The sequence below is a fragment of the Canis aureus genome, chromosome 12 (genome assembly GCF_053574225.1).
Source record: "Canis aureus isolate CA01 chromosome 12, VMU_Caureus_v.1.0, whole genome shotgun sequence".
In the NCBI taxonomy this organism is placed as follows: domain Eukaryota; kingdom Metazoa; phylum Chordata; class Mammalia; order Carnivora; family Canidae; genus Canis; species Canis aureus.
In genome coordinates, this window is record NC_135622.1 from 37,410,418 (window position 1) to 37,433,661 (window position 23,244).

The 23,244-nt window shown below is 38.1% G+C and overlaps 2 long non-coding RNA genes across 3 annotated transcripts; one reads left to right on the forward strand and one right to left on the reverse strand.

Annotated features, from left to right (window-relative positions):
- Positions 1 to 507: 507 nt before the first annotated feature.
- Positions 508 to 14,434, reverse strand: LOC144324677 (uncharacterized). 2 transcript variants are annotated; one of them, XR_013390103.1, is made up of 2 exons: positions 14,336 to 14,434; positions 508 to 762 (listed from the first exon to the last, which is right to left on the reverse strand). It is a non-coding gene; the product is annotated as an uncharacterized LOC144324677 (long non-coding RNA). The 2 variants fall into 2 exon arrangements; XR_013390104.1 differs by lacking the exon at positions 14,336 to 14,434 and adding an exon at positions 7,579 to 7,930.
- A 1,733-nt stretch (positions 14,435 to 16,167) lies between these two features.
- LOC144280991 (uncharacterized) lies at positions 16,168 to 22,360 on the forward strand. Its single transcript, XR_013349441.1, has 2 exons — positions 16,168 to 16,285; positions 22,060 to 22,360. It is a non-coding gene; the product is annotated as an uncharacterized LOC144280991 (long non-coding RNA).
- The last annotated feature ends 884 nt before the right edge of the window (positions 22,361 to 23,244 follow it).

Consider the following 23,244-nt stretch of genomic DNA (forward strand, 5'->3'; position numbering starts at 1 on the left):
CTTTGTTCACTTTCTAACCTGTAAGGAATATTCAGAAACAAAATGGGTGGTACCTTGAATCAAGTGTCTTTTTATCACCACCATGTTTCCTCCTTCTCTCCTCCACAGATTAGCTGCCAGGAATAGCTCCTTGCAACTGTTCAACAGGTGAGTTCCTAAATACACTCAGAGGGTCCTGTGAGGAACAGGGCAAAAACAACTAGAGTAAGTCATTCAAACAATGTGTCTTTAACTGGTCTTAACTTTCCTTTACCTGTAGGGGAAGCTTCCAAAAGGATTATTTGGGCAATGACTCCCCGGATCTAGTTAGAGAAATTATATTCTTTCATCATTCCCCTGGCACTAGAGCCCTCCATGCCTAGAATAAGGATTTGGCCCAGGTTGTCTCCTTCAGGTGGGCAGAGTAGGCCCGCAGAAGCTAAGGCTTGATGATAGGATGGTATCACTCTCCCTCACCTATGACTGGATGATCTAAAACGAGAGAGAATCAAGCAAAATGTACACAAATGAAATAGAAATCATCAATTCATTATGTTTGGCTGGATACAGAATCAGATCAGAGTCTATTTTTCCTGTGTTGAAATGTGTCTTCTTGTGGCACCTGGATCGCTCAGTCGGTTAAGCGTTTGCCTTCGCCTCCGGTCATGATCCTAGAGTGCTGAGACTGAGCCTGGTGTCAGGATCCTTCCTTGGTGAGGAGCCTGCTTCTCTCTCTCCCTCTGCCTGCCACTCTGCTTATGTGTTCTCTCTCTCTCTCTCTCTCTCTGTCAAATAAATGAATACAAAAAAAAAAAAAAAACAAATAAATGGATACAATCTTTAAAAAGAAAATAAAAGAAATGTGTCTTCTCCCTTGCTTTGGTACACATCAAACTGCCAGAGGTTCTCAGCAAATTATCAGTCAACCTTACTACCAAATATCTGACTTCTCACATGCATCTCTTCCTTCCTCAAGCTCTGCATCTCTTTTGACCCTTCTTACTTCTCAACCCATCTCGTTCTTCTATTCTCTTTTAAAAATTATAGATTCTATTGCTTTTGTCCATTTATCCCATTTTTGGTGTATATTGAAATGCAAAAAGTGTTAACAGTGGCTCACATATTTTTGATGACCTATCACATGGTCTTTGAAAAGGGCACCATGTTTTTTAGCTTAGAAATGTGTCATCTTGGGGGGGAGGAGCAAGATGGCGGAAGAGTAGGGTCCCCAAATCACCTGTCTCCACCAAACTACCTAGAAAACCTTCAAATTATCTTGAAAATCTATGAATTCGGCCTGAGATTCAAAGACAGACCAGCTGGAATGCTACAGTGAGAAGAGTTCGCGCATCTATCAAGGTAGGAAGACGGGGAAAAGAAATAAAGGAACAAAGGCCTCCAAGGGGGAGGGGCCCGCGAGGAGCCGGGCTAAGGCCGGGGCGAGTGTCCCCAGGACAGGAGAGCCCCGTCCCGGAGGAGCAGGAGCTGCACCGACCTTCCCGGGCGGAAAGGGGCTCGCAGGGAGTTGGAGCAGGACCCAGGAGGGCGGGGATGCCCTCGGGCTCCCGGGGACACTAACAGACACCTGCGCCCTGGGAGAGTGCGCCGAGCTCCCTAAGGGCTGCAGCGCGCACGGCGGGACCCGAGGCAGCTCGGAGGGGCTCGGGCGGCGGCTCCGCGGAGGGGGCTGCGGGGCGGGAGCAGCTCGGAGGGGCTCGGGCAGAGGAAGAGGCTCCGTGCGGAGGGGGCTGCGCGGTTCCAGGAGCAGCTCGGAGGGGCTCGGGCGGCAGCTCCGCGGAGGGGGTTGCGCGGCCCGGGAGCGCGAATCCACCAGCGCAGGCTCCGGAGCACAGGGCGCCGGGACACAGCCCAGGATCCCGCCTCCCCCGGGACAGGCAGAGGCCGGGAGGGCCCAGGACAGCAAGGACGCTCCTGCCCCAGCTGAGCACATCAGCGGCCCCGCCCCGGAGCCTCCAGGCCCTGCAGACGGAGTTCCTGCCGGAGCTGAATCCAGGTTTCCAGAGCTGCCCCGCCACTGGGGCTGTTCCTCCTGCGGCCTCACGGGGTAAACAACCCCCACTGAGCCCTGCACCAGGCAGGGGCACAGCAGCTCCCCCAACTGCTAACACCTGAAAATCAGCACAACAGGCCCCTCCCCCAGAAGATCAGCTAGACGGACAACTTCCAGGAGAAGCCAAGGGACTTAAAGAACACAGAATCAGAAGATACTCCCGGTGGTTCTTTTTTTGTTTGTTTGTTTTTGTTTTTGTTTTTGTTTTTGTTTTGTTTTGCTTTTTGATTTGTTTCCTTCCCCCACCCCCTTTTTTTCTCCTTTCTTTTCTTTCTCTTTTTCTTCTCTCTTTTTTTTTTTCGTTTTTTTCTTCCCTTTTTTTCTCTCTTTCTCTTTTCTTTCCTTCTTTCTTTCCTCTCTTTTTCTCTTATTCCCAATACAACTTGCTTTTGGCCACTCTGCACTGAGCAAAATGACTAGAAGGAAAACCTCACCTCAAAAGAAAGAATCAGAAACAGTCCTCTTTCCCACAGAGTTACAAAATCTGGATTACAATTCAATGTCAGAAAGCCAATTCAGAAGCACTATTATACAGCTACTGGTGGCTCTAGAAAAAAGTATAAAGGACTCAAGAGACTTCATGACTGCAGAATTTAGAGCTAATCAGGCAGAAATTAAAAATCAATTGAATGAGATGCAATCCAAACTAGAAGTCCTAACGACGAGGGTTAACGAGGTGGAAGAACGAGTGAGTGACATAGAAGACAAGTTGATAGCAAAGAGGGAAACTGAGGAAAAAAGAGACAAACAATTAAAAGACCATGAGGATAGATTAAGGGAAATAAACGACAGCCTGAGAAAGAAAAACCTACGTTTAATTGGGGTTCCCGAGGGCGCCAAAAGGGACAGAGGGCCAGAATATGTATTTGAACAAATTCTAGCTGAAAACTTTCCTAACCTGGGAAGGGAAACAGGCATTCAGATCCAGGAAATAGAGAGATCCCCCCCTAAAATCAATAAAAACCGTTCAACACCTCGACATTTAATAGTGAAGCTTGCAAATTCCAAAGATAAAGAGAAGATCCTTAAAGCAGCAAGAGATAAGAAATCCCTGACTTTTATGGGGAGGAGTATTAGGGTAACAGCAGACCTCTCCACAGAGACCTGGCAGGCCAGAAAGGGCTGGCAGGATATATTCAGGGTCCTAAATGAGAAGAACATGCAACCAAGAATACTTTATCCAGCAAGGCTCTCATTCAAAATGGAAGGAGAGATAAAGAGCTTCCAAGACAGGCAGCAACTAAAAGAATATGTGACCTCCAAACCAGCTCTGCTAGAAATTTTAAGGGGGACTCTTAAAATTCCCCTTTAAGAAGTTCAGTGGAACAGTCCACAAAAACAAGGACTGAATAGATATCATGATGACACTAAACTCATATCTGTCAATAGTAACTCTGAATGTGAACGGGCTTAATGACCCTATCAAAAGGCGCAGGGTTTCAGACTGGATTAAAAAAGCAGGACCCATCTATTTGCTGTCTACAAGAGACTCATTATAGACAGAAGGACACCTACAGCCTGAAAATAAAAGGTTGGAGAACCATTTACCATTCGAATGGTCCTCAAAAGAAAGCAGGGGTAGCCATCCTGATATCAGATAAACTAAAATTTACCTCAAAGACTGTAGTGAGAGATGAAGAGGGACACTATATCATACTTAAAGGATCTATCCAACAAGAGGACTTAACAATCCTCAATATATATGCCCCGAATGTGGGACCTGCCAAATATATCAATCAATTATTAACCAAAGTGAAGAAATACTTAGATAATAATACACTTCTACTTGGTGACTTCAATCTAGCTCTTTCTACCCTCGATAGGTCTTCTAAGCACAACATCTCCAAAGAAACGAGAGCTTTAAATGATACACTGGACCAGATGGATTTCACAGATATCTACAGAACTTTACATCCAAACTCAACTGAATACACATTCTTCTCAAGCGCACATGGAACTTTCTCCAGAATAGACCACATATTGGGTCACAAATCGGGTCTGAACCGATACCAAAAGATTGGGATTGTCCCCTGCATATTCTCAGACCATAATGCCTTGAAATTAGAACTAAATCACAACAAGAAGTTTGGAAGGACCTCAAACACGTGGAAGTTTGGAAGGACCTCAAACACGTGGAGGTTAAGGACCATCCTGCTTAAAGATAAAAGGGTCAACCAGGAAATTAAGGAAGAATTAAAAAGATTCATGGAAACTAATGAGAATGAAGATACAACCGTTCAAAATCTTTGGGATGCAGCAAAAGCAGTCCTAAGGGGGAAATACATCGCAATACAAGCATCCATTCAAAAACTGGAAAGAACTCAAATACAAAAGCTAACCTTACACATAAAGGAGCTAGAGAAAAAACAGCAAATAGGTCCTACACCCAAGAGAAGAAGGGAGTTAATAAAGATTCGAGCAGAACTCAACGAAATCGAGACCAGAAGAACTGTGGAACAGATCAACAAAACCAGGAGTTGGTTCTTTGAAAGAATTAACAAGATAGATAAACCATTAGCCAGCCTTATTAAAAAGAAGAGAGAGAAGACTCAAATTAATAAAATCATGAATGAGAAAGGAGAGATCACTACCAACACCAAGGAAATACAAACAATTTTAAAAACATATTATGAACAGCCATACGCCAATAAATTAGGCAATCTGGAAGAAATGGACGCATTCCTGGAAAGCCACAAACTACCAAAACTGGAACAGGAAGAAATGGAAACCTGAACAGGCCAATAACCAGGGAGGAAATTGAAGCAGTCATCAAAAACCTCCCAAGACACAAGAGTCCAGGGCCAGATGGCTTCCCAGGGGAATTTTATCAAACGTTTAAAGAAAAAACCATACCTATTCTCCTAAAGCTGTTTGGAAAGATAGAAAGAGATGGAGTACTTCCAAATTCGTTCTATGAGGCCAGCATCACCTTAATTCCAAAACCAGACAAAGACCCCACCAAAAAGGAGAATTACAGACCAATATCCCTGATGAACACGGATGCAAAAATTCTCAACAAGATACTGGCCAATAGGATCCAACTGTACATTAAAAAAATTATTCACCATGACCAAGTAGGATTTATCCCTGGGACACAAGGCTGGTTCAACACCCGTAAAACAATCAATGTGATTCATCATATCAGCAAGAGAAAAACCAAGAACCATATGATCCTCTCATTGGATGCAGAGAAAGCATTTGACAAAATACAGCATCCATTCCTGATCAAAACTCTTCAGAGTGTAGGGATAGAGGGAACATTCCTCGACATCTTAAAAGCCATCTCTGAAAAGCCCACAGCAAATATCATTCTCAATGGGGAAGCACTGGGAGCCTTTCCCCTAAGATCAGGAACAAGACAGGGATGTCCACTCTCACCACTGCTGTTCAACATAGTACTGGAAGTCCTAGCCTCAGCAATCAGACAACAAAAAGACATTAAAGGCATTCAAATTGGCAAAGAAGAAGTCAAACTCTCCCTCTTCGCCGATGACATGATACTCTACATAGAAAACCCAAAAGTCTCCACCCCAAGATTGCTAGAACTCATACAGCAATTCGGTAGCGTGGCAGGATACAAAATCAATGCCCAGAAGTCAGTGGCATTTCTATACACTAACAATGAGACTGAAGAAAGAGAAATTAAGGAGTCAATCCCATTTACAATTGCACCCAAAAGCATAAGATACCTAGGAATAAACCTAACCAAAGAGGTAAAGGATCTATACCCTCAAAACTATAGAACACTTCTGAAAGAAATTGAGGAAGACACAAAGAGATGGAAAAATATTCCATGCTCATGGATTGGCAGAATTAATATTGTGAAAATGTCAATGTTACCCAGGGTAATATACATGTTTAATGCAATCCCTATCAAAATACCATGGACTTTCCTCAGAGAGTTAGAACAAATTATTTTAAGATTTGTGTGGAATCAGAAAAGACCCCGAATAGCCAGGGGAATTTTAAAAAAGAAAACCATATCTGGGGGCATCACAATGCCAGATTTCAGGTTGTACTACAAAGCTGTGGTCATCAAGACAGTGTGATACTGGCACAAAAACAGACACATAGATCAGTGGAACAGAATAGAGAATCCAGAAGTGGACCCTGAACTTTATGGGCAACTAATATTCGATAAAGGAGGAAAGACTATTCATTGGAAGAAAGACAGTCTCTTCAATAAATGGTGCTGGGAAAATTGGACATCCACATGCAGAAGAATGAAACTAGACCACTCTCTTTCACCATACACAAAGATAAACTCAAAATGGATGAAAGATCTAAATGTGAGACAAGATTCCACCAAAATCCTAGAGAAGAACACAGGTTACACCCTTTTTTGAACTCGGCCATAGTAACTTCTTGCAAGATACATCCACGAAGGCAAAAGAAACAAAAGCAAAAATGAACTATTGGGACTTCATCAAGATAAGAAGCTTTTGCACAGCAAAGGATACAGTCAACAAAACTCAAAGACAACCTACAGAGTGGGAGAAGATATTTGCAAATGACATATCAGATAAAGGGCTAGTTTCCAAGATCTATAAAGAACTTCTTAAACTCAACACCAAAGAAACAAACAATCCAATCATGAAATGGGCAAAAGACATGAACAGAAATCTCACAGAAGAAGACATAGACATGGCCAACATGCACATGAGAAAATGCTCTGCATCACTTGCCATCAGGGAAATACAAATCAAAACCACAATGAGATACCACCTCACACCAGTGAGAATGGGGAAAATTAACAAGGCAGGAAACAACAAATGTTGGAGAGGATGCAGAGAAAAGGGAACCCTCATACACTGTTGGTGGGACTGTGAACTGGTGCAGCCACTCTGGAAAACTGTGTGGAGGTTCCTCAAACAGTTAAAAATATACCTGCCCTATGACCCAGCAATTGCACTGTTGGGGATTTACCCCAAAGATACAAATGCAATGAAACGCCGGGACACCTGCACCCCGATGTTTATAGCAGCAATGGCCACGATAGCCAAACTGTGGAAGGAGCCTCGGTGTCCAACGAAAGATGAATGGATAAAGAAGATGTGGTTTATGTATACAATGGAATATTACTCAGCTATTAGAAATGACAAATACCCACCATTTGCTTCAACGTGGATGGAACTGGAGGGTATTATGCTGAGTGAAGTAAGCCAGTCGGAGAAGGACAAACATTATATGTTCTCATTCATTTGAGGAATATAAATAATAGTGAAAGGGAATATAAGGGAAGGGGAAGAAATGTGTGGGAAATATCAGAAAGGGAGACAGAACGTAAAGACTGCTAACTCAGGGAAACGAACTAGGGGTGGTGGAAGGGGAGGAGGGCGGGGGGTGGGAGTGAATGGGTGACGGGCACTGGGGGTTATTCTGTATGTTAGTAAATTGAACACCAATAAAAAATAAATTAAAAAAATAAAAATAAAAATAAATAAAAATAAAATAAAACAATAAAAAAAAAAAAAGAAATGTGTCATCTTTTTATCACCTCAATTTTGAGATTGCAGTTAGATCATTACCTAAATTTTCTGGTGGCAGAGTTCCATTCCATCTTCCTCTGATGTTGCTGCAGAATTGTCAAGCCAATCTTGATTTCCAGACTAGGCCAAGAAGTGGACTGGAGAAGTTGTTGGCATTATGTGATGTTGTTGTATGTGATATGCTATCTCTAAGCCACTGCTCCCATATTGTGTCTGTGTCTGGGGCACTTGTACAGATTTTAGAGGCTGATATTCAAGATGTTCCTCAAGGCCAATTACTTATTGGTCCAAGTTCTAACCATAAAGAAGTAAAGCAAGCTATTGCTTGAGCTCTTAACAAAGAAAGTATGGGATTTTCAGCTACCATTTGTAAAATTGGCTGCCTTCACAAGTGGGCCTAAAGAGCAGAGGATTAAGAATAACAACTATATATTCTAGCACATGTAGAGACCAAAAATACTTGCTCTCTATATTTTTCTCTTATTATCAGGTAAGTTTATATTTATTTTATTTATTTGAGAGAGAGAAAGAAAGAAAGCAGGGGAGGGACAGAAGGAGAGGGAGAAGCAGACTCCCCACTGAGCAAGGAGTCTGGTATGGAGCTCCTTCCCAGGACCCTGGGATCATGACTCGAGTGGAAGGCACATGCTTAACCCACTGAACCACCCAGGTACTCCATAATACATTTATATTTAGACTAAAAACCAGAACTGGGCCCTTTTTTATATGCTGCTCCCTAGGATCAGAGCAGCAGATGTTAATAGTATATGTATGTATATATGGGGATCTCTATGTCAGTATGTATGTACTTAAATGTGCTAAATGTAGCAGAGCTTACTGACTACTATCTTACCTTTCCTCTTTCACTCAAACAGGAAACCCAGTTTTAGAAGCTGTGAGTGGTTATCACTTCACACGGAAGCACAGACATAAAACATGCCCTTCAAGTCCCTTCCTATCTATAATTCTTGGCTCTTTCATGCCTTTAGAAATCATTTCATGGAAACCACCATATAATATCTTTTTTTAAAGCTACTGGTGACTCTCAAGAGTTCCTGGAATGCATGAATTTGAAATTTCCTGACACTACTTTTCATATACCTGGAATAGCATCCCAAGAATGAGTCTATTTCTGACCACGTTTTCTTACAACTTATAAGCAAAGAGAACCTAACAGAATTTAGCTGTCCCTTCTCAACTGCTTTATCCCATAGAACAAGCAAAAAGTAAAAAGATATTAAATATTTTCACACATTCCTATCCTCACTTCTGAATTACAGTGCTATTTAAGAAAGTGGGGGCAAAGTAGAAGGACAAGAAAAAGAGAACAAAGGAAGTAAAAACTGAAAGGGATCATGAAAAAATAGTCGAATAACATCAGATTGGAAGTAGGTTCAATAAGAAACCAAAACTTGAGAATTAGAAGGATAAAACTTGATTTTGAATATTTCTCTCTTTCAAATAAATAAAAAGAGAGGATATGATCAAGATTTGATACATTTAAGAAAGTTGCAAAGAGAATACAGACTGACTTAGTCATTACATCCTAAGATATCACAAATGGGTATTAAGGCTTGAGTGTTCTAAGATGTGTATTTAAGGAAGATAAAAGTATGCCAGAACTGATCTACTTATATATTTTCTAAAGATTTTATTTATTTATTTATTTATTTATTTATTTATTTACTTACTTACTTACTTATTCATTCATTCATTCATTCATTCATTCGCAACACAGAGAGAGAGGCAGAGACATAGGCAGAAGGAGCCCGATGTGGGACTCAATCCCAGGACCCCAGGATCACAACCTGAGCCAAAGGCAGATGCTCAATCACTGAGCCATCCAGGTGCCCCTGATCTACTCATATTTAATAAATAGTGAGTGACAAAAAAACCCATAGATATTGTAACTACTTAGAAAATATAATAATCTATAGTGTCATGGTTTAGAAGGTATCCTCTACCACATGATGAATCATTTTTTTCTTTTCAGAATCATATCTTCTTGTTGAGATAAGTGAATTTAAGCATTTTAAGTATCTCCTTATTAAAATAACTGAAATTAGTCTTGTTACTTTAATTTCTGGCGAGCCCATGGAGAGAATTTGCAAATTCCCACAGTTGGAGCAAACGTCTAAAATGCAAGGCTTTTCCAATTGTACATCTTTTGTTAGTAGAATGAAAACTTATCAGAGGAGAAAAAAAAAGTGCTAATATGGTTAAAACAAATCAAAGTTATAGAAATCGTATAAGCAGGCGGACATGACTTAATGAGAAATGATGAATAAGAGACTTTAATTTGATAGATTCTAAAAGGCATAAGCCTCTTCCTTGAGAAGATGAGCCTAAACAATGAACAATGAAGCCCTATTTCACGCTTCAGAGATTATAGGATGATCTGTGTATTCACAGGTAAAAGCAGGAATGCTGTCATGGCCACAGAAGAAAATTTATAATAATGTTTGAGGAATCTCTTGTAAACACTAGAAGTAGATATATGCAGGTGCAATATACCTGTTGAAATTCTTTCTAGAGAAAGATAATTTATAAATCAATAAATATCATATTGGTGAGTGTGCAATCTTCTTAGAAGAATAAGTCAAAATCTTCTTCAAATTCATTTTTTTCAGTGCCTACTCTGTATTAAACACACTGAGGGAATTTGGAGGCCACAAATAAAAGTCACTGCATTTGCTCCCAAGAGCATTACAGTGTACCAAGGGGACTTGACATTTAGATAAAGCAAGACCAGTAAACACATTACTTGTTGGAATGGAGTCAAGGACAGAAAGGAATGAGAGCATAGTCGATGGAGCTCCTAGATAGATCTGGTCAAGAGTTAGGGAGGGAATACTCCCAAATGAGTGAAGTAGAACCACGGTGTGGGTGCTTTTGAGAAGAAACGAATAGAAATTCACAAGTGGTATTATTATACAAGTACATATCTAGCCACATAAGTAGTGGAAGGACATGGATGATGATTTTCTAGAACAAGTTGAAAATTGATTATGAGGTTTGACATCAAATTTTGTTTAAAAGTGCTATATTCCAAAAATGAATGAAATAGACAAAATTCAAGCAAAATTGCTCAAAGAAACTTATCTCCCTTTCCAAGATATATGCATGTATGTATTATATATGTAGTATGCCTATACACATATGTATTGCTATAGCATATATGTGTACTTGTATGTGATATGTGTGTATATATTTATGTATATAAGATACTATGATAGAGTAGTAGTTAATCTTGAAAATCATAAATCCAATAAATGATTTAATACCTATAAATTATAAAATGTGTATGTAGCAGAAATTGTGTGTGTGTGTGGTAGAAATTTTTAAAAAATAAATAAGCACATGACCAATTTATTTTAAGATTTTGGAAACCTGGGAAACCTATGTGTATCAGTGATTGAGCATTTGCCTTCAGCTCAAGGTGTGATCCCGTGGTCCTGGGATTGAATCCCACATCGGACTCCCCGCAGGGAGCCTGCTTCCTCTTCTGCCTATATCTCTGCTTCTCTCTTTGCTCTCATGAATAAATAAATAAAATATTTTTTAAAAAAGATTTTGGAAACCTGAAAGGATCAGTGGACATTAAATAAATGTGAGAAGTATTCAGAATCTCCCTCCTTTCTCCACTCTCCTATGATACCAAGTCTAGACACTGTTGCAGACAGGCTTAGGAAACCTTCCCAAATGGTTTATCTCTGACTTTCACAAACTTTCCCAGAGAATATAATAGAGTGGAAGTTATCCAATTCATTTTATGATATTTATATAACTAAAATTTCAAAACTAGACAAGGACAGGACACAAAAGAAATAAAAGTCAACCTCACAGAGTCAAAAGCTTAGAAACATTGAATTGAATTGGTAAATTAACTTCAATGATGTATAAAAATTTACATATCATGAATGCAAGGCAGAAAATTCTAAATATGCAATTAATGCTAGCAATTATAGAACTGTAGAAAGTGCCCACTACAATGGACAGAATCTCAGATTTTCAAAATCTTTGTAAGATGGAAAGAGAAACATAAAATCACAAATGAGTACTAAAATGTGGTGTGATTCAGAGGGAATTAGTTCAGGAAAAGTATGCCAGAATGAGCTGAATTCTCAAGAAAAGTGTTAACAAATATATATGTTCCACGATGTGAAAGAGAAATAGAAAGTCATAATCCCAGTGCTTAAAGAAAATGATAAAATGCTAGCAGCTGAAGAAAGAAGGCACTCCTACTCAAATCCAATTTTAGTTCAGTCATCTAGAATCAAGAAAATAATGTTTATAATAGAAATGTATTGGAGATCCTAAATAAGTGATAAAATAATCTAAGATTTCTACTTAGCAAATGAAGAATTAGCACATAACTGGATACTAAAGAGACTACAAATGTGGTGTCATAGTCTGAACAACGATGAAAATGGGGGAGAGAGCACATTCAGAAAATGGAAGATTAAACAAATGTTCTAAGTCTTAAAAAGGAGAAAAAGATAAATTATTTGAGAAAATACAATAGGAGAGGTTAGAAACTAATCCAACGAAATTTTTAATCAGAGTCTGAATGGATTTTTTTTTTTTGTTTAGTATATGATAATGCCTGTGATTCAGCTGGACTCCACAACAATACATAACAAGAGTGCCTTTTTTTTTTCTTTAGAGATATATTTATTTATTGACAGAGAGAGAGTGTGTGTGCCTGCATGCAGGCAGGTAGGGGAAGAGAGAGAGAATCTCAGGCAGACTCCACACTGAGCACAGAGCCCGTCATGGGGCTTGGTCCCACAGCCCCAAGATCATGGCCTGCATTGAAACCGAGAGTCAGATGCTTAACTGACCGTGCCACACAGGCACCCCAATAACAAGACTATCTTACTCACATTTTAGATGAAATTGATAGGAGGCTCTCAGCTAGTGGCAGATCCACTGTTAACCTCAAGATATACAGATATGATAGGTACTTTCTTGGTAAAAAACAAAATGGGTGATCTTAAGTTCATTTAATGGTGAGTAAGCTTTGTTGAAACCTGGGGAAGTTGCTGGTGGAATACCATGTGGGTCTATTTTAGGCTTTATAATGGTGTTTTGGGTTTTGTTTTGTTGCTTTGTAGACTTTTTCCAATTTAAAAATATTGAAGAGTTACCAAATTTTCATAATTGAAGTATAGTTGACACACAATATAACATTAGTTTCAGTTGTACAACATAGTAATTCGGCAAGTCTATACATGGTTTTGCGCACACCACAAATGTGGCTCCCATCTGTCACCATAGAACAATATTACAGTTCCATCAACTATATTCCCTATGCCATATCTTTTAACCCCATAACTTATTCATTCGATAACTGGAAGCTTATATTTCCCACTCTCCTCCCATTTTACCCATTTTCTCATTTTCTTCACCTATGGCAACTATTAGTTTGTTCCTGTATTTATGGGTCTGTTTCTGCTTTTTGTTTGTTTTTTAGATTCCACATATCAGTGAAATCCTATGGCCTTTTTCTTTGCCTGAATTGTTTCATTTAGTATAACACAAATTATACTAAATATAATTTAGTATAATTACACCTCCATTCTGGAGGACCTAGTTTGTCACAAATGGCAAGATCTCGTTCTTTTGCTCAATACTAAAGAGAAAATTAGAAAAGATCAGGAAAGTCTTCTCTTAAATCTCCAAGCACATACTAGTGGAGGACACCTTACCCTATGCCTCACTGATCAAAATACAGGTTCGGCACAAGCCAACAAAATAATGATGCTGCTGGCACTAACTCTAATGCAAGCATAATATGTGTGAAATGCCCTAATCACAAGGAACAAAGTCTTGCTGCAAAGGCAGAGCATATCTGATGGAACGGGTTTAAACATGGTGGTTCACACTAATAGGAACACTGAAGAGCTAGAGAAGTCATAGGGTAAAAAGGAGATATTGATATTTTTGATCATATATGGATGCCCTCACACATAATATTTAAGGCATTTGAGTTGGTTATGTAATCTAAAAAGGAGAAGGCCAAGAGAATTTTTAAACATTAAAAAATGTCATGTGAACTAGGGAAAATAAGTCATTAGGATTTGTAGAAAATGTCTGTGTTTTCCCTTTCATAATTTACCATTATTCACAGTCCTTTTCAAAGAGCTAGTCCTTTGAAATTTTATCCAACAGTTCCAGCAGGATACCTCTCTGAATAGGTTCTGTGGGTTTCTCCATTGTGTCTTGTTCACATGTATATTGGTTTTATGTATTTATGGCTGTATCCCTCTGCAGGGTGGAGAGCAGAGACTCTATTTTATTCAGATTTACAGTAAATCAAATTTCAGTTTAACTCAAGCCAGAACTTTGAAGCAATTACAGTTCTTCGATGGAATGGAATGTGGTATTTTAAAATGAAGTGCTCATTTGTAAATGTTTCTAAAGAGAAAATTCGTCTTTCCAGTAGCTCTTGAGAGGGCTTTCCATCAGATTGGACTCAGAGAAGGAGAGATTGACAAGTTTATCATAATGTTTCCTTTCAACACCAATATTCAATGGCTTCCTTTCCAGTCTTGCCCTTCTTTTCTGCAGTATTTGTGATATCCTGTTCCCTTCCCACCACCTAAACAATTGCTCTGAGCCTGGAAACAGCAGAGAAAAAGCCCTCACTGGTAGCCCAAAGATTACTCCATTTACTTCAATAAAACCCCCATTATGGGAGCAGAACTTCTAATTAGAGGCTCAATGATTTTTAACAAGTGGAGCAAACAGGTGAAAGTGGCACAGATTTACAAGACCTGTGTTTGATACTTACCTCAACTTGCTCTATGACCTTTGGTAACACGTATAGCTTCTATGAATCTGCTACTGAATTGTAGTAAACTTTGGTTAGGATCCTGATAGTGAGAGAATCTGTGTCATATAAGTAGCATTATTGGTATTATTTTCAGAATTACTCTACTTTCTTTGGCCTTAGTGTATGTGTACTGGGGCCTTTCTGTGTAGACAGGATGTGTTGAGGATATAATGGCTACATTTAATGCCAGCTTCTCCTTCTGCATCTAAGAAGTTATTTCCCTCTCCTAGTAGAACATAAGACAAAGTTTACATTATTTATTATGCAAAATCTAAAGGTCCACACTCTTTGTATCACAGACAACTGTACTCTTAAAGGTCACTCTCACCTCTGTACATTCAGCGAGAGGAATTGGTATCACATCACTCTGAAGAAGACTGGTTCTGTATATCATCTCTTGTCAAAATAGGTGAAGGTATCTGAGTGCTAGAGACCTTGTTGTCTTTGGAGATCATCCAGAACCTTTACAACTATGCTTTACTATACCTTTACTATGCTTCTTATCACGTGCCAGGACTAGCCACATCGTTTGTGGGACCCAGTGCAAAATGAAAACACAGGGTCCCATGTCCAACAATTACTAAGAATCTCCAAATGTTGGCAATAAAGAATTAAACCAAGCATACGACTTTTCTAAGTACAAGGCCTGTGCAACTGCTCAGGTCACACACCCATAACGCCATCCCTGCCATGTGTCAATGCAGTTATGAAGGTCAACTAGTTGCAAACCACCGTCGAAGGCAAGTGAGCATTTTTACTAATCATGTAAACATTTGAATTAATCAAATTAAACATTTGAATGCAAAGAGAAGTTTCTGAATAGTCTTTAAAGAACTTCACACACAAATCAAAATGTATTTAGAGTGAAGAGAAATTCTGCTTGCACTCTCATTTAAGGCAAAATTGAGCAGCTTCATTCTCCCGATCAGTTGCAGATCCAAACACTAGAAAAGGTGTTACTGTGGTAAGAAGTTTTGATATGAATAGATTAAGTGGAAACTAAATTAGGCAAAGTAATAATAATAATAATAATAATATTAATAAGTCTTTCCCCCTTCATTTAGAGCAAATAAAATTTACTTTATCCTAATATCATAATCTCTGCCACATTCAAATGGGCTGAAAGTCTTAACAGAAATATTTTGAAACATCACAATTAGTTGAAGCCTGTCACCATATTAACTTGCATAAGAAATCTATCAGATGAATTTTAACCAGTTAAACAGAGCATCACGGTAATAATTCTTTAAATTTTAAGAAATCTGTTCATTCTCATCTAGTTGCAGTGCAGATTTACTTATTTGTCTGTTTATAGATCAATTCCCACCACCACCAAAACATTCAGCCAACTAGTGGATAAGTCATATCTCTTCAAATACTAGGAAATGATTAATGACATCCATTGTTGATAACTGGAGACATCTGTGAACTTTAGATAAATTTCTACTTCCCTTCTAACACTTTATGTTCAAAAGTAACAGCTGTTGTCTCTGCAGCTTCTCACTTTCACTTCTGAAATAAAACATAAGACTTTTAAGCTAAAATAACTTCTGCTAACCAATTTCAAACTGTCTTTACAGACTGTGCTCTAAAATATTTTTGGAATTGGATTTATTGTTTGTGTGTTCAGAAATTAATTAATGTAGCTAGCATTCAGTTTTTCATTCTGGGCTCTGTTTGTACCAAGCCCTTCAGACGTTTGAAAATGCAGGATATGACTTCACAGAAGTCTTCACAAGTCTGGCTTCATTATCTAGAACCAGAACACTTAGTATTTGTATATCCATGGCGATGGGACAAATGTCAAGATTCTAAATAATACCTCAGACAGCCCGGCTTCAAAGAAAGAAAAAGCTTTTGAAATATCTAAAATCAGTCTGTGATGGGGCTTTTCGCTCAGCAAAGCTAGTGAGTCAACAGAACGTTCTGTTATCAGTAAGCCCTCCCTTTCCCATTCATTTTTCCCTCTCTCCTGCATCAGACTTCAAAAATCTTGATATTCTAGTACCTTCCCAGCCCCCTTTATGGTTCCCTTAATGTAACGACCTGTTTTCTAGAGAGCTTCTCTCGTAGACTCCTGCACCCCCAACAGTGTCTGTGCAAACTCCCTTGCCTTAGAGCCCAGTTATTTACTTACACTAATAACCAGATGAATTATTTTAAGTCTAGAACTTAAGCCTTCTGCAAGTTTGTGTTCTGTTCCACGCAAGATTCATATGTTGAAGCCCTAATCCCCAAAACACTGGTATTTGGAGATGGGGATTTGGGGAGATAATTATTAAGGTTAGATAGATGAGGTCATGAAGGCGGCAGATTAGTGCACTTATAAAAAGAAGCTTCAATTATATAGTATCAACTATATTGTAAATGAAGCTTCTAAAAATGACATGGTATGGGACATCATGATAGGACATTAGGCAATGGAGGCATTAGGCAAAAGATGCTTTTGCAAACTACTTCAATTAAAGGCAGAGAACAGCAAAAGCTTATTTTCTTCTTGCTCTACATTTTTTTAAATGCTATTATTGCTTTTAAAAAAATCCTCAAAAATACTAAAAAGTTTTTTATATGTGCATATATATACATATATATAATACACACATACATGTATATATATGTATATATAAATATATAAGATATATGTTTTTTAAATACTATATATATTTTATATACTATATATAGATAGTAGATACCTAGCTTTCTCAAACCATCTCATCAGTGTTTTTTCATTCAGTGTTTCAGTCTACCTAATACAGATTTTTGTTAGGAACTAATTTTTCTTCTCTTGAACTTTTCCTTAACTTGGAAACAAATTTTCTCTTTTTATGATATGATTTTTTTAAGTTTTCCTCATATTTCATTAAAATATGAAAAATCATATTCCCCACCTCCTTGATAAGAATGCATCTGGATTAAATTTTTATTATTATCTTTAAAAGGTGATTTTGTGTTTTCTGAAGCAGTAGACAGCTATAGCCATCAAGGTGAGTCATGTGCCAGCCTGAAGAGAAGGCACAGCTGCCTGGAAGTGCCCCTGTAGCAAAGGAGGCTAAACTGGGCATTTGATTTCACCTGTCTATCTTTTTTGGCAAATGTTAGGAAATACTGAATCATAATTTTTCTCATTTTATGTCTCATTCTGCTAATGACAGTTTCTTACCTGCAACACATCTTGCCATGGAGAGTTTAGATAAATTTCCTAAAATTTCCTGGCCACACAAATGAGACAGTCATACTATGGTAAGGCCATTGTTGCTGGGCTTTCTCCCTTCCTCCTCCCTTCCTTCTGTTCTGGGATTTCATAATGAGTGGAAAATCCATTCAGGCATGAGAGTCACTGCTACCTAGCCCAAAGCCATCTGAGCTATGGAGGGTCCAGTCTGCTCATACCCCATTAGAAAGGAATTTCTCATCTTGGCAGAGACTGGGATATAGTTTCTTGCCATGAAATACCACATTCTTTTGTTTTAAAAATTCATTGAGCAGCTACCACAGGGATATGATGAATACAAAGATTCAGATAATATATTATTTTTGCTTCAAAAAGCTCAGCATTTCATTTCTTGTGCACAGGTCTCTACTTGCCCACTCTTGAATATCAGTTTCATGGTAGATTGCAATGACAACTGATGTGTACTAAAGACTTTGCCAAACTTCATCTGTGTTTTCTCCCACCAAATCTACCAGTAAAGTTCCAAGGTTAGAGGTTGGCTCAGTTGGTAAAGCATGCAACTCTGGATCTTGGGGTCATGAGTTTGAACCCCACTTACAAAAAAAAAGTTCCAAGGTTAGAGTTTTGGAACCTTCACATGCTGCTTTTAAAAGAAAGGTCTAAATAATCTATAAACTTAGAAGTTGAGGTGAACATAATGGGAAAAAAAATAAACCGACTGCTGAACGATTGAGAAATAATTGTAGATCTTTTAAATGTTTATAATGCTTGATTAGCAAAAATGTCCTGCTAAAGCACAAATCTGCAGGATCCCTTAACAATTCATTCACTGAGGAAGAAAAATAAGCAGATCAGCTTGTAACTCTGTAGTCAACTGAGACTAACTAGAAACACTGGTGTACTTTAAAACAGTGGTTGAGGGATCCCTGGGTGGCGCAGCGGTTTGGCGCTTGCCTTTGGCCCAGGGCGCGATCCTGGAGACCCGGAATCGAATCCCACGTCGGGCTCCCGGTGCATGGAGCCTGCTTCTCCCTCTGCCTGTGTCTCTGCCTCTCTCTCTCTCTGTGACTATCATGAATAAATAAAAATTAAAAAATAAATAAATAAAACAGTGGTTGATTCCCGAAAAACATTGCCGAGGATGGTAATGAAAATGAATCAGATTCTCCCAGTTTTCTTCTTCTTTCTACTGAGGTAGGAAAAAAATGAGATGATCACAAATTGTTGAGCTATTCCTAAAAGCTTCTCAATGTTATATGTCTAATGGTGGGAGCCTTTTGTTTTTGAATCAGTATTGCCTTGAAGTCACCTTGTATTTGCTATTCTCACATCACAGTGGGCCTAACAAGGAGGCCTAGCTGATGTATTTTATGATGGACCAAGAAAACTTCAGCCTGAAAATACTTCATTTTGCTAATGCTTCAAATTGTTCAGTTAGTAATTTCTTCACCTTGCTTTAGTTCATTGCTCTTTCTCAACTCATTTTCAGTGCAAAATCAAAGAGGATTTTCAAATGTCATCCAATTTTTATTTTTAAGATTTTATTTATTCATGAGAGACATAGAAAGACAGAGAGGCAGAGACAGGCAGAGGGAGAAGCAGGCTCCGGAGTCTCCAGGATCACACCCTGGGTGGAAGGCAGCTCTAAACCGCTGAGCCACCCAGGCTGCCCAAATGTCATCCAATTGAATAACAGTTTGAATGGAATCTACACAGGCTCCTGGTAACAGCACTTTAAGTTCTTTTTCATTATTCTTTTGAACTCACAGTAACACACCTGGGGAAACCAGAGCCCAAGAGGAAGATCTGACTTTCTCTGATTTTACTCAATTGCACATATAACTTTTTAGTGAAAGAGGGCCTTCTAAGTCTTTAAAAGAAAGTTTTCTCAGAGTCGAAAAGATGGAATTATTTAATGAAAGTCTTTATCTATTTGGTACATGTTCATTTATCTTTGTGTATTTACCTTTTACTATCCTTGAGATGAATGAACTATACTCACTTTTCTTTTTCTATATCTCTTATTTTTTAGCATCCCCTTTTTTCTTTTGTGTTTTTACATGTCCTAGAGTAATAAAAAAAAGTATGTTTTATTTATTGAAGAGAATCTTATCTGTCTTTATTCTTATTGCAAACATCATATTTTGGATCATATATGCCTCTTAAACCTACATTGCTTTTTACTTACCATGCCCCTCATTTTTTTTGAGGTATTGTATAACTACTGATAAAGAATAGCCTTCCTTTCTAACTTCTTACCTACAAGCATTGTGTCAAGACTGCATCCACAGGAATCTTCTTATCTCTTCTACATTAAAAAGTTCAAAAACTATGCAATTTCCAAACAGACATTCTACTTCACCTGCCTTATTTAAGGACTTGACAATATTTCATAAATTATGTTTTTACAGACTTATTAAGATATGATTAACATACAATTAATGACTCAGTACATATTCAATGTATAATTTGATAAAGTTTAATCTCTATATATATATTTGTGAAACCATCACTGCAGTCAACATACTTACTTGCCCATTACTGCCCAAATTTTGTTTGTGGCCCTTTTTAAACCTTTCTTTTTATCTACTCCATTCCCTGCTCCCAGTAGATCACTGATCAACTTTTTCTGTAGGTACATATTTGTCTTTTTCTAGAATGTTATCAAATAGAATCATGCAGTACATACTCTTCTTTGGTGATGACAAAGTCTGGCTTCTTTCTCTCAGAAAAATAATTGAGATTCATGCTTGTCAATTTTTTTCATTACTGAGAAATATTCCACTATATTAGAATACCACAATCTATGTATTCACTCATCTGTTGATGGAGATTTGGGTTTTTTCTCCATATCATTTTAAAATTAAGTACATATGCATTGATCTACCAAGTACAAGTCATTATTTCAGATGCATAAACTTCTTCAAATCATCTTGGTCAGGTAAAAGTTTCTCCTTTCCTTGTTGTCTAAATAAAAGCTTTACAAAAATTGTGTGGAGAAAAAAATAGATGTCCAGCACAATTTCATACTTCAAAATATGGAGGATATCTATAAATATGATTTCAAAACAAACCTATATGTTTTATGAAATTATCAAAGGAATAGTATAAGACTACTATCTATATCATTAGCTTCTTTAAAACATGAGTTGGAAAAAAAATAAAAAAATAAAAAATAAATAAAACATGAGTTGGGTGGGACTGAGTCAGGTGATGTTCTAGAGAAAGGAGGTGTATATAATCTAGCAAAACTGATAAACCACTATAGCTTCAACAGAGAGGATGCTCTCCCTTTTAAGTCCTATTAGGTATTATGATTCTAAAGACAATCACTGTAGGAATCCAACATTTATTTCAATAGCCTGATTTGTTTCATTTGGAGAGCCTTATTCTTAAGGGGATCAGCAGAGCAAAGCCCTGTGATGGTGGCTAGGCAGAGCATAAAAGATCCCATCTGACAATAGTCTGAATCTGATGCATCCTGCTTCTGCTTCATCTGTCCTCCCCGCTCCCCCTCCCCCCCCCCATCTTGATGTGCCAGGTCAAGCAAAGCACAGGTCAGGAGAAAGAATTAAGCAACAAAAATGGCAAATCTCTTGACTCTGAGTCTGAAGAAATTGCAGCAGATGTGCCTATTTATCAGAAGTGTAACCTGTCACCCACACTTTCCATGGAATCAAACAGCATTTGCTCTAAGGCAGCTATGTATGTGTTTTCTTTGTTTTTTTCTTTCTTTACAAGAGTCACATAGAAGAAACCAACAACTGTCTGCCTGAAGAGCTGTAGGGTAACCTACAGGAGTTACATTCTAGTGAGATATAACACAGAGCCCTGCTCTTCTCTAAAATCCGGTCTGATAGCAGAAGAGAGTTATTCTTTTCAAAGCTAGAAGGGCTTTTGAAACATACTCTCCCTTACTTTTCTGTAACAACTTTCCTTTATGTAGTTGCAGAAATGGTGCTTTGGATAAACAATGAGTAATTATATTTTATCCCTTTTTATGCCTTTTTAACCAATATACTCTAATAAGTATGCATACTGATTTAATATGAGACAGTGTAACTTTTTTTGGTCCTCTTTAACTTCCAACCTTTACTCTGATCATGTACATTTAGTTTTATTTTCATAGTAACTTACATAGCATGGTTACCTGCTTACAACTTAAGAAAAAAAGTAAGAGAGTATTGACAGACATATAACAGAACACCCATACTACGTTCCCCAAGAGATCAGCAGTTCAAATGGTAGTTTCTGACAAGCTTTTTGACTTAAAAAATAGACTATCTTTTCCGTTTCACTGAGGAAATACCTACTGTTTGCCCAACAATCCCTGTGTGCAGTGGATGCACACACCTAAGTAGTTAGGTATTAATTACTAAATCCCAGGTAATTGAACAGCACTGCCCTACCTGCCCTTGACTCCATCAGATGGCATCAGGAAGACCTTGTTACTTTTTAGTGAGACTTATTCTTTGTTTCTTTTCTTGCTCTGCATCTTGTCAAATTGAAGAAACACAGCGTTTCCTTGATTGGATCTGCACTGTGGGGATGCCCTGATCCGCAGTCAAGGGAATAGTTAAAGATACAAAGAAATCTAGACACAAAATACTGCTACTTTCACAGAAAATATCCTGCAGAGAAATGGCATTGATTATTCCTGGGGACATTTTAAGAAGGCTTAATTATGGGTTTTGGAACATCTTTCTTTTTCATTTTCTGTCGTACATGAATAGAAGTGAAAGATGCTTTCACACAGCAAACCCAATGTGAGAAACAGAAAGGACTGAATTGAATAAATCTGGTTCAGTTAAGATCGTTGATTATATTACTATATGGCAAAAGATACTTATTAATCACCTACTATGTGCAAAATCCTTAATAAAATATAACCACCATATGATTTATGATAACCTGAATTTTAAACTCAACTAGAGAGGCAGGCATATACTTATACAAGCATAATAAAGAGCAAACTTATGAAAGACACTATAATAGAATCAAAACCACCCTGGTTTTAAGTGCTGGATGCACAAATACCTGCCAAAAGAGCATTCACCAAAACAATCTATTGATAAGACAAAGTTGAGTTGGCACAGGTGAGAGCAAATACTTTCTCCACAGAGCTTGGGTCCTCTCTAAGGGGAAGGTAAAATTGGAATTTTCTGAGAATTAAAAGTTTGGTTTAAAGGAAAACTTTCAATGGGAGTGAGAGAGGACAAGAGGGGATGGGAGCTTGATTAAGATTGGGTAAAGATCATAATATAACCATTTAGGACTAGTACAAAAAGCAAGGTTAGGAATTTTGAGACAATGGATTCGTAGAATCTGAGGGTAAAAATTGTGGATTCCCACTGAAGAATTGTTGGTTCTTTTGGAAAGTCCTTTCCTGAAATAGTAAAGTCATACTAATGAAGACAATAGTATAGTCAAGTTCTGTTAATATAGACCAGAGTTCTATGAACTACCTAGGTACAAGATTCACCCCTGTGAGCAAAGATGGGAACATGCTTTACATTTTTAAAAGGTTATAAGGAAAAAAGTGACAAGAATCTTTTATGCTGCCTGCAAATCCTATGATATATACCAACCGGCCCTTCCCAGAAAAATTTGCCAACACCTAATGCTGAGAGTCAGTTGGGTGGATGGGAAGGCAGTTTCAGTCTCTAAGCATTATATGGGGTAGGCAGTTTGTGTT